The following is a 23,214-nucleotide window of genomic DNA, read 5'->3' as shown; positions in this document are numbered from 1 at the left end:
TACAATATTTGCCTTTCTCATCTAATGTTGGCAGACCTTACCATACTAGAATCCAAACAAATGACGGTCACAAAAAGAATGACAAACATCATAAATTTGGTCTGTGGTCAAAGCCATAAAAAAGACACGTTTGTATAGTATGCTATATTGATTAGTTAGGATTATTTCTTGACTTTAAGGCTTTGACAAATAATAGTTTGAAAAAAACTTGGCTGGATTAAGGATAAAAAGTATTCAAGCAGCAGGTGTTATGAACCCACATATAAGATTAAAATTAACAAAACAGCTAAGAGGGATTACTGCAGCTCACAATCTTTACCACACTTATGGGATAGATTACCATTTGATGTGAAACAATACTGGATCAGTAAGATGCTTTAAATTTAAGTTAGATGAATGTTTAGCAGAAAAGAAGTTTATGTCTGGGATAAAGGATTCTGCATTATTAGAAGGTCTGATGACCAAAATGTAACAAATCCAACTATGAAACTTCTTCCTGAGTGCTGTGATTATTTTGCTACTCAGGTAAACTTTGTTAATGTCTCTGATGCATTGAACTACCTTAGAGAATTGGTAACCCATACATTGGCGTCCTGATTGGAGAACAAACATTCTCCAGCAAGCAGCAAGGTGTTAATATACAAGTAATGCCTGCTAAAAAAGTAGACCTACATGCTTTTATTTCTCACTACTCCCCTGACATCGTAACCATTACCGAAACATGACTTAAACCACATATCACTAGTGATGAGATTCTACCACCAGGTTACAACATCCTAAGGTTAGAAAGAACAAATAGGAAGGGTGGTGGAGTCACAATTCTATTTAAAAATGAAATAAACCTCCAACCATTCCACACCCCTCTACCATCATTTCAAAAGGCTGAAAGCATAGGCTCTATTATATCAATAAACAATGAGAAAAAAAATAACATCCTTTTTTGCTACATTCCTCCTGGAAATAACTCCCCAGCCATAGAAGAAATCCTTCATTGGTTGAATCAAAATTGCCCTCATGAAACAATTTTACTAGGCGACCTCAATACCAACTGGCAAACTTTCAGCTCCAAATCACTACCAAGAGTATTAACCTCTACAACTTCACACAACTAATTCAAGACCCTGCCAGAATAGATAAAAAAACATAAACAAACCACTATTGACTGGACACTAGTAAATATCCCCAAACATCACTATCTGGTAGGGTCCCTACCTGACATACTCAGTGACCATCTCCCTACTTTCCTCCTCAGGAAACAAACCAAAATCCTCAAACCCATAACCTATAAAAACATCAGGGATGATCGTAACTTAACCCCAGACATACTAAACAACATTCTCCACCAATGTAACTGGCTCCCTCTAAAAACCCTACACCTAGATCAGGCAGTATAATACTTTAATAATACATTTATCTCAGTTTTAAATTCCATAGCACCTTTAAGAAAGAGAAAAACCAAAGTAAACTATGCACCATGGTTAAGTCGGGACACAAGAGCCCTCCTTAAAACCAGAGACAAGACCTGGAAGCAATGGAAACAAAACAACTCTGAACAATCCAAAGTACAAACAATTTAGAAGCCTAGCCAAAATACAAACCAAACAGAACAAATAAAACTACTTCCTAGGCCTCCAAAACAAACACACAAAGAACCCCCAAAAGTTTTGGCATTCCATCAACTCATTCCTAAAACCTGGAACAACTGCTATCACCGCCCCCACCTCCCCATATACTAACAGCAAAGATATTGCCTCCCAGCTTAACTCTCACTTCATAAACTGAATCCAAACTCTATGCAACCAGCTAACAAACACCAACACCTCATCTCACACAACCACTAGAAACACTCCTGACAATACTACCAACCAACCATCCTTCTCCCTCTCTCCAGTTCCTACATCGAAAATTAGAAACCTGCTCAACAAACTAAAACCTACCACACTAGCTGCTGACAGTATACCCACTAACTTCATATGGATGGCAGCTGACTCTCTTGCTTATCCAGTATCAATCCTAATAAACAGGTCCATTCAGGAAGCCTATGTACCACAAATATGGAAAATATCCTACATTATACCTCTTCACAAAGGAGGCAAATCTTACGATTTTTCCAACTACAGGCCAATAGCTATTCTTTCCCCATTATCTAAGCTCCTAGAGAAATGCATACACTCTCAAGTTATGCAATTCCTAGATACTAACAAACTTCTCTCATCCACCCAACATGGTTTCCGCCCTCACCATAGTATAACTTCTGCTCTTCTTTCTTTCACCAACCTGGTTAATCAATATAGAAACAACAGCTATGTATCTGCTACCTTCTTAGACCTCTCAAAAGCTTTCACCATGGTCTCACACCCTAAATTACTGGACAGCCTTCATTCTCTATCCTTTACTTCCTCTACCATCTCCTGGTTCAATAGCTACCTATCAAACAGACAACAATCTGTACAATGGAATAATGAGCTATCCCCTCCTCTCCCCAACTCAATAGGGGTACCTCAAGGCTCTTTACTTGGCCCACTACTTTTCACAATTTTTACAAACAATCTATATACCTCCTCTAAGCAAGCCTCACTAATTCAGTATGCAGATGATTCCACTTTCATCTGTGCAGCCCCATCTGTCAATACCCTACAACAACTAGCCCAGGAATCTTTCTCTGCTATTGAAAATTGGATCACCGACATACAACTTATACTTAACCCTAACAAAACCAAACTTCTGCTTTTCACACCTAATAAAACTAAATCCTCCCCCTCCACTTTCTCTGTCTCATCTGGGAATGGCACTATCATCTCTCCATCCACTCACGCAAAACTCCTAGGAGTTAAAATAGACCACAATGTAGCATTTGATCCTCACATAGCACAAACTATTCAAAAAGTTAATAAGAAAATGGGAACCCTATACAGGCACAAAAACTATATCACAGAAAAAGCATGTATCACTCTAGCTCAACCACATCTCCTATCGACACTTACTTATGCAGCACCTATCCTAACCCACACTAAAAAATCAGATCTGGATAAGTTAGAGGCATGCTACAACAAAATAGCTAAATCTGCCAATAATTCCCCCTTTAGAACTCATCACTGCCAAGTACTAAAAGAAATTCAATAGCTGGATTTTCCTGACCTACTATCTTACCAACAACTCATCTATGCCTTTAACATCAGAAACCACCCAGACAAAACTCAAGCCCTCAGTCATCTAATAACCTCCCACTTTTCCAGTTGCCCTCTACGCTCTTCCAATAAACCCCTCCTCGATGTTACTACTGCTAACAACACTGCAGGAAAAGCCCTATATTCCCACATCATAGCCATAAAATGGAACAATTTCCCCACCAATATAACCTCCACAACAACAAATGCAAACTTCAAACAATCACTCAAATCTCATCTCAAGACAACTTGGATTTGCTCATGTATTACATGACAATCCCTATACCTTTCTTCTATCTTCTATCAATCTACTCCAGTCTAAACATCACACTAGATCTGTGCACATTGAAATACTGACTCTTATCATATATCATATTGTTCTTTCTACTCTCTTCTATACATACTTACTAAATCTGTAAGCAGTTCTTACTACCTTTGTGAAACTATCTCAAACTGTAACTTGTCCTACAAAACCTTGTAACTACTGGAAACCAAACTCTGAATATATATATCTAAACCCTTTCACTGAACCCTTGTAATATTTCTCAAAACTGTATCTTAGTCTTGCACTGCAAGTTTACCTATAGCTAACAAAGAAAAGAATAACTCTACTTGTAAATACATTTTTCACTGCTACCTATTTTGTATGTATATCTCAAATTGTATAAATGTATGTATATCTGTAATTGTATAAATGTCTTCTTAATTGTGGAGCTTTTCTCCTCGGGCCTCCACTGAAAATGGATCTGGTCCAGCTGGATTTTCCCGGTAAACAAATGTAAAATAAAAAAATAAATAAAAATGAGTTCACAGTTTCTCATCAGCATAATAAGGTGCTGTGAAGCTCAGACATTAAGAAAGTTAATGGACAACCATTATTCTATACTCTCTAAGCAGTACTTTTGCTGTTTAGCAAGCATGTTGTGTCTTTTGGCTTTTCCCGGTTAGGGGTCGCCACAGCGGAACTCCGGTCCACTAATGATTGGCAGTAGATTTTTACGTGCCGAGTTGCCAGCTCTGACGCACAACCTTCAACAAAGATACGCCCATTCACGCATGTCTCCACACAGAAGACTCTTTAGCTGAGAATCGAGCAGGACAACGTCTTACTGTGAGGCGACAATGCTACTGCAGCACAAAATTAAAATAAATAAAATAAATGGAGAATGTTAAAAAAAACTATTGTGAGTGTGTATGTTTGTTCTGTTTGTTGTATTTAAGCCTCCATGTGACTCTATGAGTGCATAAAAGTGAGAGTGAGATTGATTGAGCAATTATTTTATACTTGCTAAGCAGTGATTGTTTTGTTTAGTAAGTGTAAAATTAAAAGAAATATTTAAAAAAAGAAAGAAAAGAGTATCTACGTGTGTATGTTTAAGTTTCTGTGTGTGTGTGGGAGTGTGTATGTCCTTGAATGCATAGAAGCGGAAGCGTGTGTTTGTGTGTGTGAGAGAGTAAGACCGATCGACCTGTAGCAGCAGCAAATAGTTATGCATACCTCTCAACCTCTTATCTCAAGAAATCTGGATACTGCCTAAAATAAAGGGGGCCATACCTCTTAACTGTCCAGATTTTTTCAGAATTCTCAGTACTTGTTCTTCACTAAACACCAAACAGAGGTGCAAAGTCTCCAGCTGCTTTTATCTTTAGCTACATTGTGTGCAGCAAATAATGAGCAAAGGGGAATACAAATATAAAAGAGAATAAAATCTGACATTGCAGACTAGTAAGCAGCATACAACTTCTACCTGTCGTGTACTCCTACATATAGTTTTTCTTGGAGAAACCTTCCAGTCCTTGAACAAGGGTGCCTGTATGTCTACCTTATTTCCTTGGCTGTCCTTTGATAATTAGCAAGATTAGCAGAGTGCCTTGGATTCTCCCCTGCTACTTTAAATTCCAATTGATGGTTTCCCTCCCTTCCCCCACCCCCCAAGTGATTGCTCAGGTACAACAAACCAAAGGTTTTAAAACCCCTGGATGCTATATTTGCTCTAATTGCAGCTGAAAGGCTTCCATGTGTAGCATCTCTAGTAAGTGTCCCTGGACTAGCTGATAGTTTATTTTAGTAAAGTTCTATCTGGAAGGTGTAGCCCCGCTCCGTTCACTCCGCTCACTTTGCTCACCTCCCACCCCATTCCCACCTACCCCCATATCATTACCTTTATACCTATCCATACAACCACACCCCCTCACTTCCTCCCAAATCCCCCACCCCTCTACTTCCTGTTCTCATACTACCTCCCTTTTTTGTTCCTTCTCACACTTACCTACTATCCACTATCAAAGACTACTATACCTTACTCCCACTCCTTCCTCTCATCCTCTGTTCTACATCCCATAAAGTGACATGTCTTTTACAACTCAAACCATACTCTTACCTTCTCTACTCCTTATACTCTATCACCTCACCTCCTATCACTCACAGTTATCTACTCCCTATTTCCATCCCTCAGACACCACTCTTAACTAAAGTACTACACCACAACCCTATCTACTAATTTGTCCCTCCATCCTTCCCCACCACTCCCATTCCTAAAATAAAAATACCCCCCTCCCCTTTAAAACAAAAAAAACAAACTCTACTTACTCAAATTAAAGCCCCATTACAAACATCTAGTTTTATCTGGTGACATTCATCCTAACCCACGCCCTACAGACACTACCCTGAACAATAAACCCCCTGTATCTAAGCCTGCCAACTCCTCTAACCCACAAAAACAAGAACAATTCTGCTCTATCAACATCAGGAGCCTTATAAATAAAGTTAAAGTGCTCCATGCTTGGATAGCTAACTATACTCCTGACGTAGTTACCCTGACTGAAACATGGTTAAAACCACACCATCTGGATAGTGAAATCATCCCTCCTGGCTATAATATCCTTAGATTAGATCGACCTAAAAGAAAAGGAGGAAGAGTTTCCATACTCTACTCCAATTGTCTCTTGAAAATCAGTCCCACACTAGACTTACCCTCATTCTCACCAGCTGAACTCCTACTGACCAACTTCAAACTTAACAGTTTCAACACCATAACTGTCGGAGCAATCTATATCCCCCTGGTGATAATATTAACATACTTGAGAATGTCCTATCTCACCTCTCACCTACCATCCACAATGAAATAATTATACTGGGAGATGTAAATATTGATTGGCTTACAATACAAGGTCCCAATACTACTTCCTGTATGAACCTACATGGGTGTGAGCAGCTAATCACAACCCCAACCTACATTAATAAATCTCACCTATCTAGCTCTCTTCTTGACTGGATATTGGTCTCCCACCCTCAAAACTATCATAAGTCCCAAACCCTTCCAAATGCCCTCAGCGACCACTGCCCTATAACAGTTACCAGACATACTCCCCACCTTACCAAACCTAACAAATTTATTACCACCCACTCACATTCTCATTTCTGTCCTAACTCCATTATTCACCAAATCTCCAAAATTAACTGGTCATACCTCACCAGTCTTCCTTTAGATGAAGCTGTCCACTCCTTCAACATTACATTCCTAAACATTCTTAACTCCCTTGCTCCTCTTCGCACAATTAGAATCAAATCTAATACTGCTCCCTGGCTCACTAAATCTACCAGAACCCTCATGAAAGACCGGGATAGGATTTGGAAAATGTGGACTAAAACTAGGACCCCTTCTCTTCTTCATAAATATAAAGAACTCAGAAATAAAATAAAAAAAAATCATCCATTATGACAAAATAAGCTTCTATGCCAATCCTTCCTCTACTCTTAAATCAGACCCAACGAAATTCTGGAGCTCTATTAAACAGAGTCTTCATCCAGGAAAACCCTTCCTCTCCTGTCCCATGTCCCAATGCAACACCTGAGGACATAGCCAACAAATTTAGCAATCATTTTATAAACTCAATAACCTCCATAAGAAATTTTCTTCCCCCAGAAACAACACTAGCACCCCCACAAATGCTATACCTCTTCCAAATCCTCCTAACTCCTTCTCTCTAAAAGCAGTATTAACTATGTAAAGTCATTACTCTCCAAACTTAAACCTTGCTCGCCATCTGTTGACAAGCTACCCTCTTACTTCATGCAGATTGCCTCTGAACCTCTTGCCTATCCTGTATCCATCTTAATCAACCGATCCATTTCTGAATCCTATGTCCCCACTGTATGGAAGAATTTCTTTACTCTACCCATTCACAAAGGGGGCAACTCCTCAGACATATCCAACTTCAGACCGATTACCATACTCTCTTCACTCTCAAAAATCCTAGAGAAATGCATTCACAAGCAGGTAATGCATTACCTTCACCAGGAAAACCTTCTCACTCCCACACAGCATAGTTTCTATCCCAAACATAGTACAACTACTGCACTCATATCATTCATCAGTATAGTCTTACTAGCACGTGATAACAATAAACTTGTCTCATGCCTATTCTTTGACCTTTCTAAAGCCTTTGACACTGTCTGTCACCCACTCCTTCTAGATAAACTCACTAACTTACATTTCTCTCCCCCTATTATCTCCTGGTTCTCCAGCTATCTCTCTATCCGGAAGCAATCAGTTAAATGTCTCTCTGCACTATCCTCCCCTCTCACTGTACAAATGGGATTCCCTCAAGGGTCCATACTTGGACCACTACTCTTTAATGTTTTCACCAACTTGATCTACTCCTCTTGTCCCCAGTCATCTCTTGTGCAATATCCCGATGACTCAACTGCTATAACCATTACTGACAACCCAACTGACCTCCACTCAACTACCCAGGCATCCTTCCACACCATTGAGACTTGGCTTAGTGATAAACTAATACTTAATCCAAAAAAAACTAAGCTCCTGCTCTTCCTCCCTAAAAACATCACCACACTCAAAAGTACATTTACTATCTTATCCTGCAACAACACTATCATCTCAGCTGAATCTAGTACTAAATTGCTAGGTGTTACAATAGATGATCAGCTTAAGTTTGATCTCCATATTACTAACTCAGTAAAAAGAACTCATCAAAAACATGGACATCTTTTCCGTAGCAAGAAATACTTAACTAACACTGCCCGAATAACTCTCTCCCAGGCTTTATTACTCCCAACACTCCTGTACAGCTGACACATATTCACAGACCTAAATTCTACACTTATTTCCTAGCTTGAAACTACTTATAATAAGATTGCCAGATTTGCAGCTAACCAAACCTACAAGTCACACCACTGCTTAGCACTACAGCAACTAGACTGGCTAGAATTCCCTCATCTGCTCCAACTAAACCAACTACAAATCATCCACTCTATCCTCTATCTATCTTCCTTCGGCCCCAGTCTCTCCACTATCATATCCAAACATTCCCCTGCTAGGATGCTATGCAGCTCAAATCAAGAATTATTAGACATCTACAAACCCAAAACCAAAATAGGCTGCCTTCTCTATAACTATAACCCAGCTACATCCTGGAACCAACTCCCCTTGGAAATAAAATCCCTCCAGCATAGCAAAAGTTTCAAATTAGCCACAAGGAAATGCCTAAAAACAAAGTGGTCTTGCCACTGTAGCCAACCACCCAGAAACCACCATCCTTTCACCTATTTCACCATCTGACTCTTAATGTATCTCTAACACTATTCCCCTACCTCTTCTACCTCTTCCCTTCCTGTATCTCCAACCACTTTTAATTCTTAGTCTCAAAACAACCTACCTGTCTAGTCTGTCTCCTATACTCTACCTCCCCTACATCTCCTGCTAGCCATTCTTACTTTCCTTTCTTGTTTCCAGACTCCTATACAACTAGATCCTACCCACTTTAAATAAGCATCTGCCTAACTATTAACTCATTTTGCACTAAGCAGCTTAAATAATATTGTAACTAGTCACATTTTCTTCTGCTAATTGTTTAAAACCCTGTTTGTAACAACTCACAGACTTGTCTGCCAATTGTTAATACTCTGTATAATTGAATTGCCTGAGGAGCTTTTTTTCTCTCCAGGTCTTTGCTTGTCAGATCCTATAGCTGATTGTTACTATTATGTTATTAAAATTTAATAAATTGTTTTCTAGTCCTGAGGAGCTTTTCTCCCTGGTCTCTGCTGAAAATGAGCCAAAAGCTCAGCCAGACTAACCCAGTTAACAAATGTAAAATAAATAAAATTAAATTAAACAAATAAATAAATAGAATGTCCAAATTTTTGCTTACTATTTATTGGATTGTTCCTCATAAAATTTGTGGTTTTCTGGCAAATTTTACAAGATTGAAGTCACTAAATGGGGACATATGTTTGAGTCTTAGACTTCTTATTCTTATTCTTTAGAAAATTCATACCAACACAAGTGCTGTTATTCTAACAACTTTCTAAGTTTATAAGAGCAATATTTAAAATCTGACCCTAACTTTAAACCGTTGTCCCCCTGTTATTTTGTAAGTTGTCTAGATTTCTTTAGCTTAGAGGTTGAGAGGTATGGGATAACAAAAGCTAAAAAATCGGAACAAATTTTAAAAATCAATAATATAAAATTAGAAAGTTGCTAGAATAAAAGTATTTGTCTTAGCATGCATTTCTTTATGAAATACTGTTTGAGACTCAAATGTATGTCATTATTTCCAAACAAACAGAAAAGAGCAACCAGCAAAATACAATATACTGAGGAAAGAAATGAAAAGCTGGCTAGGCAGAGAAATATGAACAAGCCAAATTTAATAAAAAACTTTAAAAATATTAAAAAAACAAACAGGATAAGCACTTTCATACACATAGGTAATTCTTCAGATTCATGAAAAACTCCATTTTGCAATGCATTTATACTGCTTAATGTCTAAGGTCACGTGCTCTTAACAATGGCTGAATGGGGATAACTTCATTTAACCCCTTGACTTCATTAGCTCTCAGCAGATGCATCCATTTTATCTCTACACATTCTGGGCAGGATTCACGAAGGCTTGCACGGAGTGTAATAGACGTGCAACACTCCCTGCAAGCCTCGCAATCCAGGAACAGCCCTAAGCTCTGTGTAAGAGACCAGCTAAAACGTCTCTTACACGGACTGGACGTGGACATGCTAAATACCTCACTTGCATCCAAAAGGTATGCAAATGAGGTATATTAGCGCTCCACGAAGCAGAAACCAGTCTGTGTAGGAGACGTTTTAGCTGCAGAAATGTACTCAGTTGACAACTGAGTACATTTCTGCAAATTCCACAACGGAGCGATGTCAGCTCCAAAAAAAGGTTGCATATGACTCAGGTAGCATGCCAATGGCCAAATATGTGGCCATTGGCAATACAACCCAATGGCAAAATGATAAAATTCTATGTTTAAACCCAGCGCAGCCCCGCGCAAACGGTCTGCGCTGTATAAAACCATAAAAAAGAAGGTTATAAACCCACAAATGTGGGTTTCATGCACTACATGGAATGACAATGCAGGGACCAGCAGACCAAAACCAACATGGCCACCGTGTAGTGGTTGCTAAGGGGGGAAGCTGAGTCTAAGACATGTAACTAAGCATTAGTAGGCAATCTCATGTAAATGAGGGTTTGGATACTGAATCTCACAGTCACATAGCAAATGAGCACAGTCTGAGTAGTGTAAGAGATACATAAGGGGGAGGAATAGAGTAGGAGATAGGTGACATCACAGGGGGGAATGGTAGAAAGAAATGCAGTTCATTGGAGGCCAGTGTAACATGACAGATGACAGGCACAGATCATGGAAAGAGGTGTGCCACTAGATAAGTCATGGAAAGTCAAGAAATGGAAGGTGTACACTGTTACCTACACCAAAGTTTCTTGTTGGGCGTGCATGCGCACGTGTGCGCGCCATGAAGCGTGAGTAGGACAGTGTGCGCACGTGTAAGGCAGTGTGAGCATGTGGGAGCGTGTTGGGAGATGTTTAACACTGTTTGCACTGGTATGCGTGCGTGTAGGGCAGGCTGAGTATGTTAGAGGCTGTTGGCAGATGTGTAACAGTGTTTGTGCGGGTGTACGCGCGTTTAAACCCGAATAAGTGATTCTGAACCGTGTAAGCACGTGCGCGCGCGTGTAAGCCACTGTGAGCGTGTTTCAGATAGTATGCACATTGCTCCCCCCTGAGGAAACAGAGAGGAAAAAGGAAGCAACAGAATTAATAGGAAGCTAGCAGGGATAACTGCTGAAGCTAGCAGGTGAAAACAATTAGAAGCAGGCAATTACACAGGCAGAATAGTAGCCCAGCCCAGCACTTAAAACTCTGCAAACAGTAGTGCAGGATGTTTCCATTAAGAGACACTGCAAGACAGGAGTAAGCTAATAGAAGTGAAAACTGAAAAAGCTTCACTCAGAGCAGAAATGTTAGGGGCTGCCATAGCTGTCATAATGAGACATAGGCGACTTGCTGAGGGTGGTGACAATGCAGATGGTGCCAGACAACCCACACTGAGGAGACGGAGAAGAGTGTACAGGCCCAGGGTCACCTACCACGGGTTACATGAGCTGGAGATAGTAGAGCTATAGAGTGGACAGAGAGCTCCTGCAGCAAATTGTTGAGCTGTGCAGGCCACGCCTCACACACAGAACCAACAGAGGGGAACCCATCCCAGTGGAAACCAAGGTATGTGTTGGCCTAAGAATACTAGCAACAGGTACCTTCCAGAGACCAACTGGCGATATGATGGGGATATCACATGCATCAGCCTCCAGGGTACTACACCAGTTCCTGGATGCCATGTCAGCACATGTCGGTGATCATGTATATTTCCCCAATGCCCGTGAGGTATTGGCCAGCAATATGCATCTCTTCCAGCAAATAGCGGAATACCCTGAGGTACTGGGTGCAATAGACTGCACGCACATACGCATCAAAGCACCAGCCGGTGAGTGGAGTAGGGCCTACATTAACCGCAAGGGCTTCCCCTCCATCAACTGCCAGGTCATGTGTGATGCCCAGGGCATAATAATGAATGTGTGTGCTGGCTGCCCTGGGAGTTATCACGATTCCCACATCTGGCATTTGACGCAGCTGTACCAGACATTTGCCAATGGGGACATCCCACACGGACACCTAGTGGGGGATGCAGGTTATGCACTGGAGCCGTGGCTGATGACACCCATCAGAAACGCACACACACCTGAACAGGAACGCCATAATGAGGCACACGCACAAACACGTAATGTAATAGAGCGTGTGTTTGGGCTGCTCAAGTCACGGTTCCGGTGTCTGGACACATCTGGTGGAGCCTTGCAGTACACACCAACTACATGTACCCAAATTGTCATGGTATGTGCTATGCTACATAATATGATCTTGCGAAAACAGCTGCAGCAGGACCAGCATAGGGCTGGGCCAAACAGCCCCCCACCATTGCCAAGGCCATCACAGGCAGAGCGTGACTCAGAGGAGGAACAACCTGAGCCTGCCCCAGTAGGCAGAAGGAGGCATGCCCAGTATGCCCTGGCCTTGGCAAAGAGGCAACACATAGCACATACACTGGCTCAGTAGGAACCCTGGGAATGATACCCCTCTGACTCACTCATATAGTAACAGGGATGCCTAACATGACACAACCTGCTCTCAAACATGTACAGGGAGTGTAGTATGTGCATCCGACAGAGGCAGCCCTGCAGCACCACCTGAGGCATGATTGCCATGTGTTAAGCAATGTAACACAATCTAGTATATGCAAACATGAAGACCCTGCCTAACATCTCACCCTCACCAAGCATGATGCCACACTATGAAGACAAGAAGATCAAGTACAATAATTGGCTGAAGTAATGCAGTCAGTCAAAGGGGAGCCAATGTGTTACAGGCTGGGAAGATATGCGGAGTTTGACATGATGCACCACCTGCTAGGGGTGGCATGCACCTATCATGCCATGCCCCATGGATACCGGCAAAGGCTGTCAGTACCCACAGCATGCCCTGAATAGGTAAGTCTCAAAACACAAACCCACCTTCATAGGTTCTACAAGGGATAGGAACCTAGATGTAATACTACTCCATGACAAATGTATAAACAGCAAGATGTGTGCAGTGTAAACGCACACAGTAAGGAGAATGTAGATACCAGTCCTGTAATAGAGAACTGGGCAAGGCTCACATCAGCACCCTAACACTACCAGGTCACACCTCATACTGTGCTGTACAGCCACAAAACATGGAACAAGCTACAAAAGGAGGGTGACTAGCAAGAAATGGCAAGGATAACCACACCCCCATGTTGGTACCACAACAAGAAGCAGCATGGAATAGCCATGGTCAAATACCAATGGCTAAAACTGCCTCGCAGTATATAGCCTGCTGCAGACCACTGTCCTAATACCAGGAACAGCACCTGGCCTATGTCGGAATACATGAATATATCAAGCCCCCCAAACCACATTATATTGCTTGACTGAAAATACCCAGACATACACCGGTAGCATTGTACTAGCACCAACACAGTAGGAGAAAATTACCCAGATTCCATAAACCAAAATGCCCAGGAACAATGTACTACTCCCACAAGAGGGGTAAGCATACTGGATGTGATAATCAGCAACATGTGTACTGGATGGCAAGATGAGAAGTGTACCCCTCACTGGTAAGACCAGACCATAGAGTAATCATACTAGATATACACACCCTGACCCAGTCCCTGGCCAGAATACCACAGTGAAAAACATGTGTAAAGTATAGTTTGCAGCCCTCAAAACCGATGTTGAATCCACAAAAGGCCCTGTGCAAGTGCAGAATATGGGACACACCACAGAACATGTTATACAGGCATTCCATTAACACAGCCAGGAATGCTTGGAGTATGCAATCACAAATAACAACAACACACAATGCCATACACGCAGGCATCTGGCATGCTGGCCTCCAGCCATTACCAAACCATGCAAGAGAATGAGGAAGTTACCACATGATAGAGCAAACATAAAAAGGGAAGTAATCACTGACCAGTAGTATGGCAACAACATATGTCCACACATACAATCCACTAAGTCCAGCCACAACAAGTATAATCTGTGAATCCAGAGGCAATGTGATGCCAGTACCAAGTACACAGACAACCACAACACCCCCCAATAAATACAAACATATGTGATAGATGCATCCATGTATCCAAACCAGAGGTTGAGCTCCAACAACTCAGTACTGTCAACACTAGTCAGGAGGAGAAGATAACCACATACACCACAAACCCAGTCCCACATAGACCTACCACAACTGTAAACCAAACACATAAACACAGACAAATATTCCCGGAGGCCTTAATTACAAACACACCACACCAACAGAAGCCTCCAAAGTAGATCACAAGCAACCACAACCTTCAAACATAGCACATGCAATGAATAGTACGCAAAGCTGGTGTGCCAAACAGTCACAGGCCTGAAGGAGAAACAACATGCCTGATACAGTCGTAATAGGTGTCTGTATAGGCAGACACACAGCTGTCCCACTCACCAGACTGAACAAGGGAAAGGGTAGAGTAAGCTGCTTGTAGGCTGCCACTAAATGCCACTTAACACAAGTACGCAGGTCACCCCAAAGCAAGCAGAAATATGATGCACTCAATGTCCATGCTGGTGTGAATTACCTGAGATGTACCTCCCTGGTCAACATCAAATGAGACATGGATGGTCCCTCCGAGTATGTACCCCAGGGCGGGATGACACTGGCTGTGTGCAGCATCCAACCCTCACCAAGAATGATGCCACAGTACAAACACAGAATGCTCATGTTTAACAGCTGGCACAGTTTCAGCTGTCAGTCCAAGAGGGTCTAATGTGTGTCTGCTTGAGATGTCAAGCATGACAAGCCATGCTGCTGTTACAGGGATGGCTGTCAGCTGTTACCTGTGTGCGTCTGGATACTGGATAAGGCCTTTGCCGCCTCCATAGAGCCATATGTAGGCAAGGCCAAAAAGACTACCCGCCACCCTAGAAAACATAAGTGGTAGGAAACATAAGGGTAATGCTGACCAATGCCAGATGTGTAAACTGCAATATGCATGCCCCTGAGGCACTTCCCATTATGGAGAACATTGATGTCTGTCCAGTGACAGAAGCCTGCTGCAAGCCTAGTGATAGCACACCAGCACTACTAGGTTATACCACATATCATGTGTTATGGCCCCAACACCTGCACCAAGACATCAAAGGAGGGGGAGTATCCATATGCAGCACAGACACCCATATATCCAGGTAACTGACAATGCACAAAGCAGCGGACACCACCCATGTGCACATAACTGTAGTCAAAACTGCTGTGCAGTCTGTAGCATGCGACAGACCACACTCTCACACACAAGAACTCCACCCAGACATCTGAAGACACTGGACAGTATGAATGTCCCACCAAATACCAGACAAGGTACACACAAAGTACCACATAGGTGTCAAACCATTATGTATGCAAGGAGTCATCAGGGACCTAGGGACAAAGGTCGACATTAATCTGTCATGTGACAGCCACAATGCCAATGTGGCTATGAAGACTGTTGATACTGGACACCGTATCATGAAAGGATTCACATCAACATCAACAGAGGTCACTGTGCTGCTGTACTGTTCCCTTATCAGACCCATAATCTAGTACAATGACTCATATGGGATGTACCGTACGTGACACCTGCAGCGGTTCGGAAGACCTCATAGTTACCCCACCAACAGGATAAAGGGTGTGAAATATATGTCATATGCTGCCTGGCTGTAGACACCCCAGCTGACTGCAGTCACACACTGCCTACACAGAGGCATTGTATGTCTGTTGTACAAGGCCATGTCCAACACAGGAGTAATGGACATGCTACACCACAGGAAATCAAAGCCATTAGAGCTGTGAGAGTCACAGATGTCAACCTCAACACATAATGAAATAAGATGTGCTGGAGGGACAGATACATAACCCATAGGCTCCCCACACCCAGAAACAGGATCCCAATCCATGGTAGGCAGAGCCCCTCACTGACACCCCTCAACAGAAATATTGCCAAGTGGATGGATGACCGTACATGTATACGTCATGACCAGACAGAGGCACAGTGAAGAACCTCATAAATGGCCATAATTGAACATAGCAAGGGGTGGCGAAAGACACACACACTCTAGCTAGGCTTACTAATGGCCTAGGGTGTCTAGCCTACTATGAACCCATGAACCTATGAAGATACAAAACGTACAGGACACTAAGGATAATCACAAGGCTTACCCAACTGATGGTAGGAACCATGTTGGGCATCCACAGATATGCTCTGAATCACACAGATATTACAAACAACATACCAAACACACACACATATTGCTAACATACAACCTGTCAGGTGCAGTGCAAATGCACCCCCCCCGAGTGCAAAATACCTATCCCAGCAGATGGTCCCCTGACATTGCAGATGCTGAGGTAACAGCCATCATCTGCAAAGCAGAACACACAGCAGCAAAGGTATGTGATGGTGTCCTGTGCTGAGGCCAACATGGACCCCAAGAATAACGGAATGCAAAATCACACTACTGGCCAATGTCAGCCTTACCACAGGATATGTACCCAAAGAGCAGTGTACAACAACAGTGGTCCATCACAACAAAGGTGTTGCCTGAATGGATACTCCAAACTACCACCCCAGGATCATGACAAGCTTGTTCTGCACAGTTATGGAAAGGATCAATATGTACCGCAGACAGAAGGCTAATGTGGACCTACTGATACTGGACCCTACACACTGTGGCTGTTGTAACTGCAGAACCGGCCCCTAAACATGTCTGACCCATTTGAAGCAGTCATTAAGGTCATTAATGAGGGCTATGTGGTCCACACAGCGTAGCTGGACCGTGCACATGCTTCTAGACAATACCGTACGTGTTCAGTATGGATATGTTCACCAGCTTAAATATACACCCCTATGTCAGTAGAGGGGTTGCAAAGCAGACCAAGGACAGAACTGACATGGTCAGACATGCTGCATCCATGTCAGACTACAAAGCGGATATGAGTGGCATCCCACAAGGCCTGGTCTTGTCCCCCCCCCGTTCTGTATACATGTCCCATAGGTATAGGCCAACATGGAAGGACTGTGACTGAGCATGTATGCAGAGGAGTACAAACAGCCCACCATATCCGACCCCCACCTGACACAAGCAACCCACAAAAGGGCCACCTACAAACAGACAACTGTAGCCATAGCCATGTCAGCAAGCTAATTGCAGAACTGTGTATAGACAACCACCATGGATATACAGTAAGTGCCCACAAATTACCACACAGGTGTTAACCCATGAGGTACCTAACATGTAATGTGAGACCTGGGTACAAAAGGTGATAAATATCCTGCACTGGACAAACATGTGGCTGTAGTGTTCGCAGAAACATGTACCATATACTCACCCAAACATGAAGGCTGGCAGATGTAGATAAGGGGAACTCACTGTGGCTCTGCAGCCATCCTCCATCAGCATCACAACTGACTACAATAGCCCCTGTGGGATATACTGCAGCAGACACCTCCATCAACTGTAAAGTCCACAACAGTAACCCACCAGGGGTAGCAAAGAGCATGAACAGATGCCATGTGTTGCCTGAGTAAACAAACTGCAGCCCCACACACCGCCATCCTTCCCAGCTACAGGAAGGCTGTGCCTGATGTATGAAGCCATGTCCAACCTGAAATGAATGAACATGTTGCACCTTGTACAATCTGAATGGCAGTGAGCTATGCACATGAGAGACCTGAACCCCAGCACTGACATACATAGGTCAAGCTGTACAGAATGATCCATAACACAGAAGGCACCCCCACACTTCAGTAAACTCCTGGTACAGGTCAGCCAGAGAGCCACATATTGACACCCCTCAAGAGGCATCCTGATGAGTGTATGGGAGATGGTAGGCTACCCTGGGTATCACTGTTATGTCAGAGGTAGACGGAGGCACAGTATACCAACCATGACATATGTAATGGCAAACTCCAGTTACAATGTGTGTCAAAGGACAAACACACCCTGTGACTACCATCAGAAATGGCCAACGGAACATCGCTAGTGTTTGCCAATGTCCACCTATGTTGTGGAATACACTAGCAATATTGGACGAGCCTGGTGTAGGTAGTCCATATCTGAACATATTGCAACATGGTCATATGTGCACAACTGGCCCCTACACAGTCTGTTGTGCTCACTATGAAGATGTCAAGCAGTCATAGGACTAAAGCCCAGGATACTGTCCACCACAGTGAAAGTACCGAACCAGTACACTATACGGTACTACAGTGTTAGGTCATTATGAAAGTATGTTGAGAACTGTCTGCAAAGTATCCCATGCAATTCCTGCAGGCACAGTATAATCCCTGTTGTGGCAGACACTAAGCAGTTGGCCAGTTAGTACACAACATGACACCCAACACACAATCATAAACGTGCGATATTGTCGAAGGTCACACACACCCAAATATGTGGTGGACTTCAGAGTGCAACATATGGAAAGCTCACACTGGGCATGCTCGCACACTTTGATAAATGAGGCATATGTCAGACAACATGCCATGGAAAGGCTGAACTGGGCATACTCACACACTTAGGCCATATCTCCGTGTAGCAGTTGGCCACACATATCTGGTGTTTGTACGTGTCAGTCCAGGAACCAACCACAACACAGCAATCAGCCCAGTGCACACAGTAAATGACCACAGAGACATAAGTGATATAGTGGATTGCCGTCATATGCAAACATCTGCCACAGATACACAAGTTGGTCATAGGAACAGGGAATGCTATGGCAATAAAGACCTGCAAACAGTAGAACAGCACAACAAATATTGTGCATCCGACAATTGAACATATGGGTGTAGAGGTCAATACTAGGCTTCTTGCCCCAGGGAATGACAGCTCAGCCAGAGTGTGCTTGGCATCTGCATCCCCAGGATAGTAGGCTACCGTGCCACTGTAAAGTAGGTCACAGAAGGCAACATGTGAGGCTAGTGAGCTGTGCCTCTGTCAAGCAGGGGCACCGTGGAGGTCTCAGGGATTGAATGTGCTAAGCCACAGTCATGTTGTCGGTGTGTGCTATGAAAGGGTTGCTGAGGATCTCTGACAGTAGGTGTCCGTCAATAACAGACTGAGGGGAGCCCTATCTGCATTCTCTGGACGATTCCACTGTCAACACTGTGTTGTAATGAGTATGTGTGAATGAAGTGCCATGCTGGAACTGTCCACAGATGTCCTCCCTCTGTGGGCTACAGCTCTGCAATGTATTAGGTCACTCTGTCTGTTGAACGGCGCATATATGGCCGGTGTACAGCTGACAGGTGTCTTGTTGTGGAGCAGTCATGGGTATATGTGGGATAGCATGACCAATGCAAACTGTACACATGCTCATAGGATGCAATTGTCAAGGATTATGCTGAGTGGCCAGTATAGTCCTCCAGCATGGGTCCTCTGAAGTCATCCACCCCAGTCTACACAAGTGTAGAGTCTGCTTGTGCAAAACACAGTTTGTGTGCAGTGACAACCTTGCCTGGGGGTGGAGATGAGATATGGATGTCCAGGGAAAGGTGGGTATGGTCAGATATCAAGAATGGTGGTCTATCTCTGGTGTGGAACAGTGAGTACCCACGTTGCAGATGGACAGGTGCAACATGTATTCACCCATGTGGCTGTGGTGTGTGGTTCTGCCATAGCACATGGACCCACAAATTGTAGTGGCTGTAGGGTAAAGTGGTAGAGGCCTGAGTAGTTCTCACACACAATATGCCTGTACCTGATGTTAACAACTGGAATGGTGTATGTGAATACCTGCATATCCTGGCACTGTTCCCAGGGAAGCTAAGTGTGTGTCCTGGATGTGGGTGTGGTGTTCTGGACTGGTTGTGTTGTGTGTTACAGGTCCTATGGTCCCAAAGCATGGTATAGAACATAACCTGCCAGTGCGATGTGCATATCTGACCCTGACGTAGGTGGCTGCAAATGCATATATATGCTATCCCCCACCTGACAGGTAGTACTACATCTCCATACCTCTGTAGAAATAAAGATGTCAGCACCCTAGAAATACTACAGGTGCAGAACAGATGCCCAGTAATTCGGATAGTGTGCTCTGCTAATGCATCTCCCTCAAGTGTCATAATATAGTAAGGCAGGGGTTTGAATCCTGCAAATGCTCAGTGTGTGGGTGAGTGGGGTTTGTGTGTGTGAAAGGCTGTGAGAGGGAAATGTCCCTTTTGGCAACTGGGAAAACACACTACTGGATGCACATTCCCCTTACTAAACACAGATGATGTCAGCACCCTATAAGTACAGCAGGTGAAGGGAAGCCTCCCAGTAATGCGAATAGCGTTCTCTGCTAATGCGTCCATCTCAAGTGTCATAACATAGTTAGGTAGTGGTTTGAATCCTGCAAATGACAAGTGTGTGTGTTTGGATGAGGGGGGTTAGTGTGTGTGTGTGAAAGAAATGTCCCTTTTGGCAACTGGGAGAACACACTACAGGATGCACACTCCCCTTTCTAAACACAGATGATGTCAGCACGCTATAAGTACAGCAGGAGAAGAGAAGCCTCCTAGTAATGCGAATAGCGTGCTCTGCTAATGCGTCCATCTCGAGTGTCATAACATAATTAGATAGTGGTTTGAATCCTGCAAGTGTGTGTGTTTGGATGAGGGGGGTTAGTGTGTGTGTGCGCAAATATGTGTGAGAGAAATGTCCCTTTTGGCAACTGGGAGAACACACTACAGGATGCACACTCCCCTTTCTAAACACAGATGATGTCAGCACCCTATAAGTACAGCAGGAGAAGGGAAGCCTCCCAGTAATGTGAATAGTACACTCTGCTAATGCATCTCTCCCAACTATCGTAATGTAGTTAGGTAGGAGTTTGAAACCTGTAAATGGCATGTGTGTGTGTTTGGATGTGGGGAGTTTGTGTGTGTGCATTTCCATATGAAAAGCATGTTAGTTTTGGCAATCAGGAGATCACACTACCTGATGCACATTACCCTTTCAAAATACTGATGTTGTCAGCACCCTATAAGTACAGCCAGAGAAGAGGAACTATCTAGTGAACCGAATAGTGCGCTTTGCTAATGCGTCTCTCTTACGTGTCATGACTTAGTTAAGTAGGGAAATGAATCCTGCAGATGCTGCATACTCCCCCAGTAAACACAGGGGATGTCACCACACTATCAACACAGCCAAACAGGGCTAGTTGGCTAGTAATGCCAATAGTGTGCTCTGCTACTGTTTCTATTACCATTGTCAGAGTACAGATAGACATGTTTTGGCAACCCACAACTGTCACGTGTGGTTGTGTCACACAGTATGACCTTGTGTGGGTGTTTGTACATAATGCATGTCATTGCCTAAACCAGCAATGGCATTGCACACATGATGTCTGTGTGTGACACATACACATAAATACCTGTGACCTGCAGTAGTTACCATGTCTGACACATGCCTCGAGTGGATAAATGGTATTTGCAATGTATACCAATATGACTGTGTCTTACTGTGCAGGGTCCGCACGTGGTATGTCTCTATACAGTGTGGGTGTCTATGGTGAAAGACCTACAGCAGGGGATACACATCTGGTCTGGGCCATACAGTGTACATGTAGTTGATGTACAGGTGCTGCATGTTCCCACCTGTTGTGGTAGTGGTAACATGTCATTCCACTGCAATTCAGTGACCACATGCTGTGAACCCTTCAACTAGTGTGTTGTAGCTACAGTAATGCTCACACACAATGTTTGGCTGGATGCAGTCCGGCCATATAAACACAGTTCTTGAGACTGTCATATTGCCAGTGTTGTTATGGAGGATAGGTGGTCTTCCTGCATATGGGAGGGTTGTGTGTGCCAGGCTATGAACCAGATGGCAGTCCGACACACTGTTAGCTGCACATGAGTAGGCCCTGATGGTTTGTGCTGTGCCAACAACCTTGAGGTGTGTGTATCTGTGTTACCTTGGGATACCACCCCCCTATCCATGTGTGTTACATGTGTAGGGGACGACAGGCATGGTATGGGGCATAACCTGTCAGTGATGGGTAACACCTGTGAGCCATGAATCATGAATCTGGTACTGCACAGACATTGCAGTTCACCATGCTGAGGGCAGTGTCTGGTGCATGCATCTTCCGGTGTACACTGCTGTTGTTGTGTAGCAGCACTGTTAGTGTCCTAACCTGTGTGATACCCACAGAGGTGGCTATGTAAACCATGTCCTGCAGCATAAGCCAGTATGTGTGTACCAAGGAGCTTTGCCATTATACATCGGGCCATGGGTGTCACGTGCAAGATGACCCTTGCACATCATTGTGGCTTCCCTAGCATGTAAGCACACGTTGACAGCCAGTGGAAACCCTATGAATGACAGTGGAGACTGAGCATAATGTAGACATACAACACCCTTCCCACATATAGTGGTATAATACCTAGTGAGGGTATGTTGGCAACCAACATCAGGCTCATACTGGCCTGTGCCACATGCTGAGAGTTCCATTCTATGTTCCCTATCATGTAGTCCAGGGAGGTATGTCTCAGGCAGCCATACTGGCATGGTCAATGAGTGAGTCATATCTGCCCATGCCTCTGACTGACCTGTATGCATGTGTGCTGTGGTGGACCATAGTGCCCCTGAGGCATATCACTGTGACCTTCACCAGATACAGCCTGTTGAGCGGGACCCCAGTGCAGCACACAAGACAGGTACCTGACACGTCTGTAGCAGGTGTGTTGTGTAGCCCTACAGGCTGTGAGTGTGTGGCACAGGGGATGTGCGTGCCATGTGTGGCATGTGCTCTGTTCTGACGGAGCATATGCCTGTGTGCCAGCTGCGGAGGTGTGTGATGCCCAGGCAGGCTGCTATTCTGAGTCCCCACGTATGCCCCAGTGTGTTCAGCATGCTGTCAGTGCGTGTCAATGTCTGACTTGTATTGTAGTCACTGTAATTCATTTTATTTATTTATTTATTTATTTATTTATCCTACATTTGTTGACTGGGATAGTCCGACTGGATGCATGTCCATTTCCAGGGAAGGCTCGTGGAGACAAGCTACGAGGGTAGCAAATACAGCATTACATAATACTAGCATTACATATTACAAACAGATTATTTACAGAGA

The sequence above is a fragment of the Protopterus annectens genome, chromosome 10.part0, assembly GCF_019279795.1.
Source record: "Protopterus annectens isolate FY-2018-M chromosome 10.part0, PAN1.0, whole genome shotgun sequence".
In the NCBI taxonomy this organism is placed as follows: Eukaryota; Metazoa; Chordata; order Ceratodontiformes; family Protopteridae; genus Protopterus; species Protopterus annectens.
Note: the sequence above shows the minus strand (reverse complement) of the source record.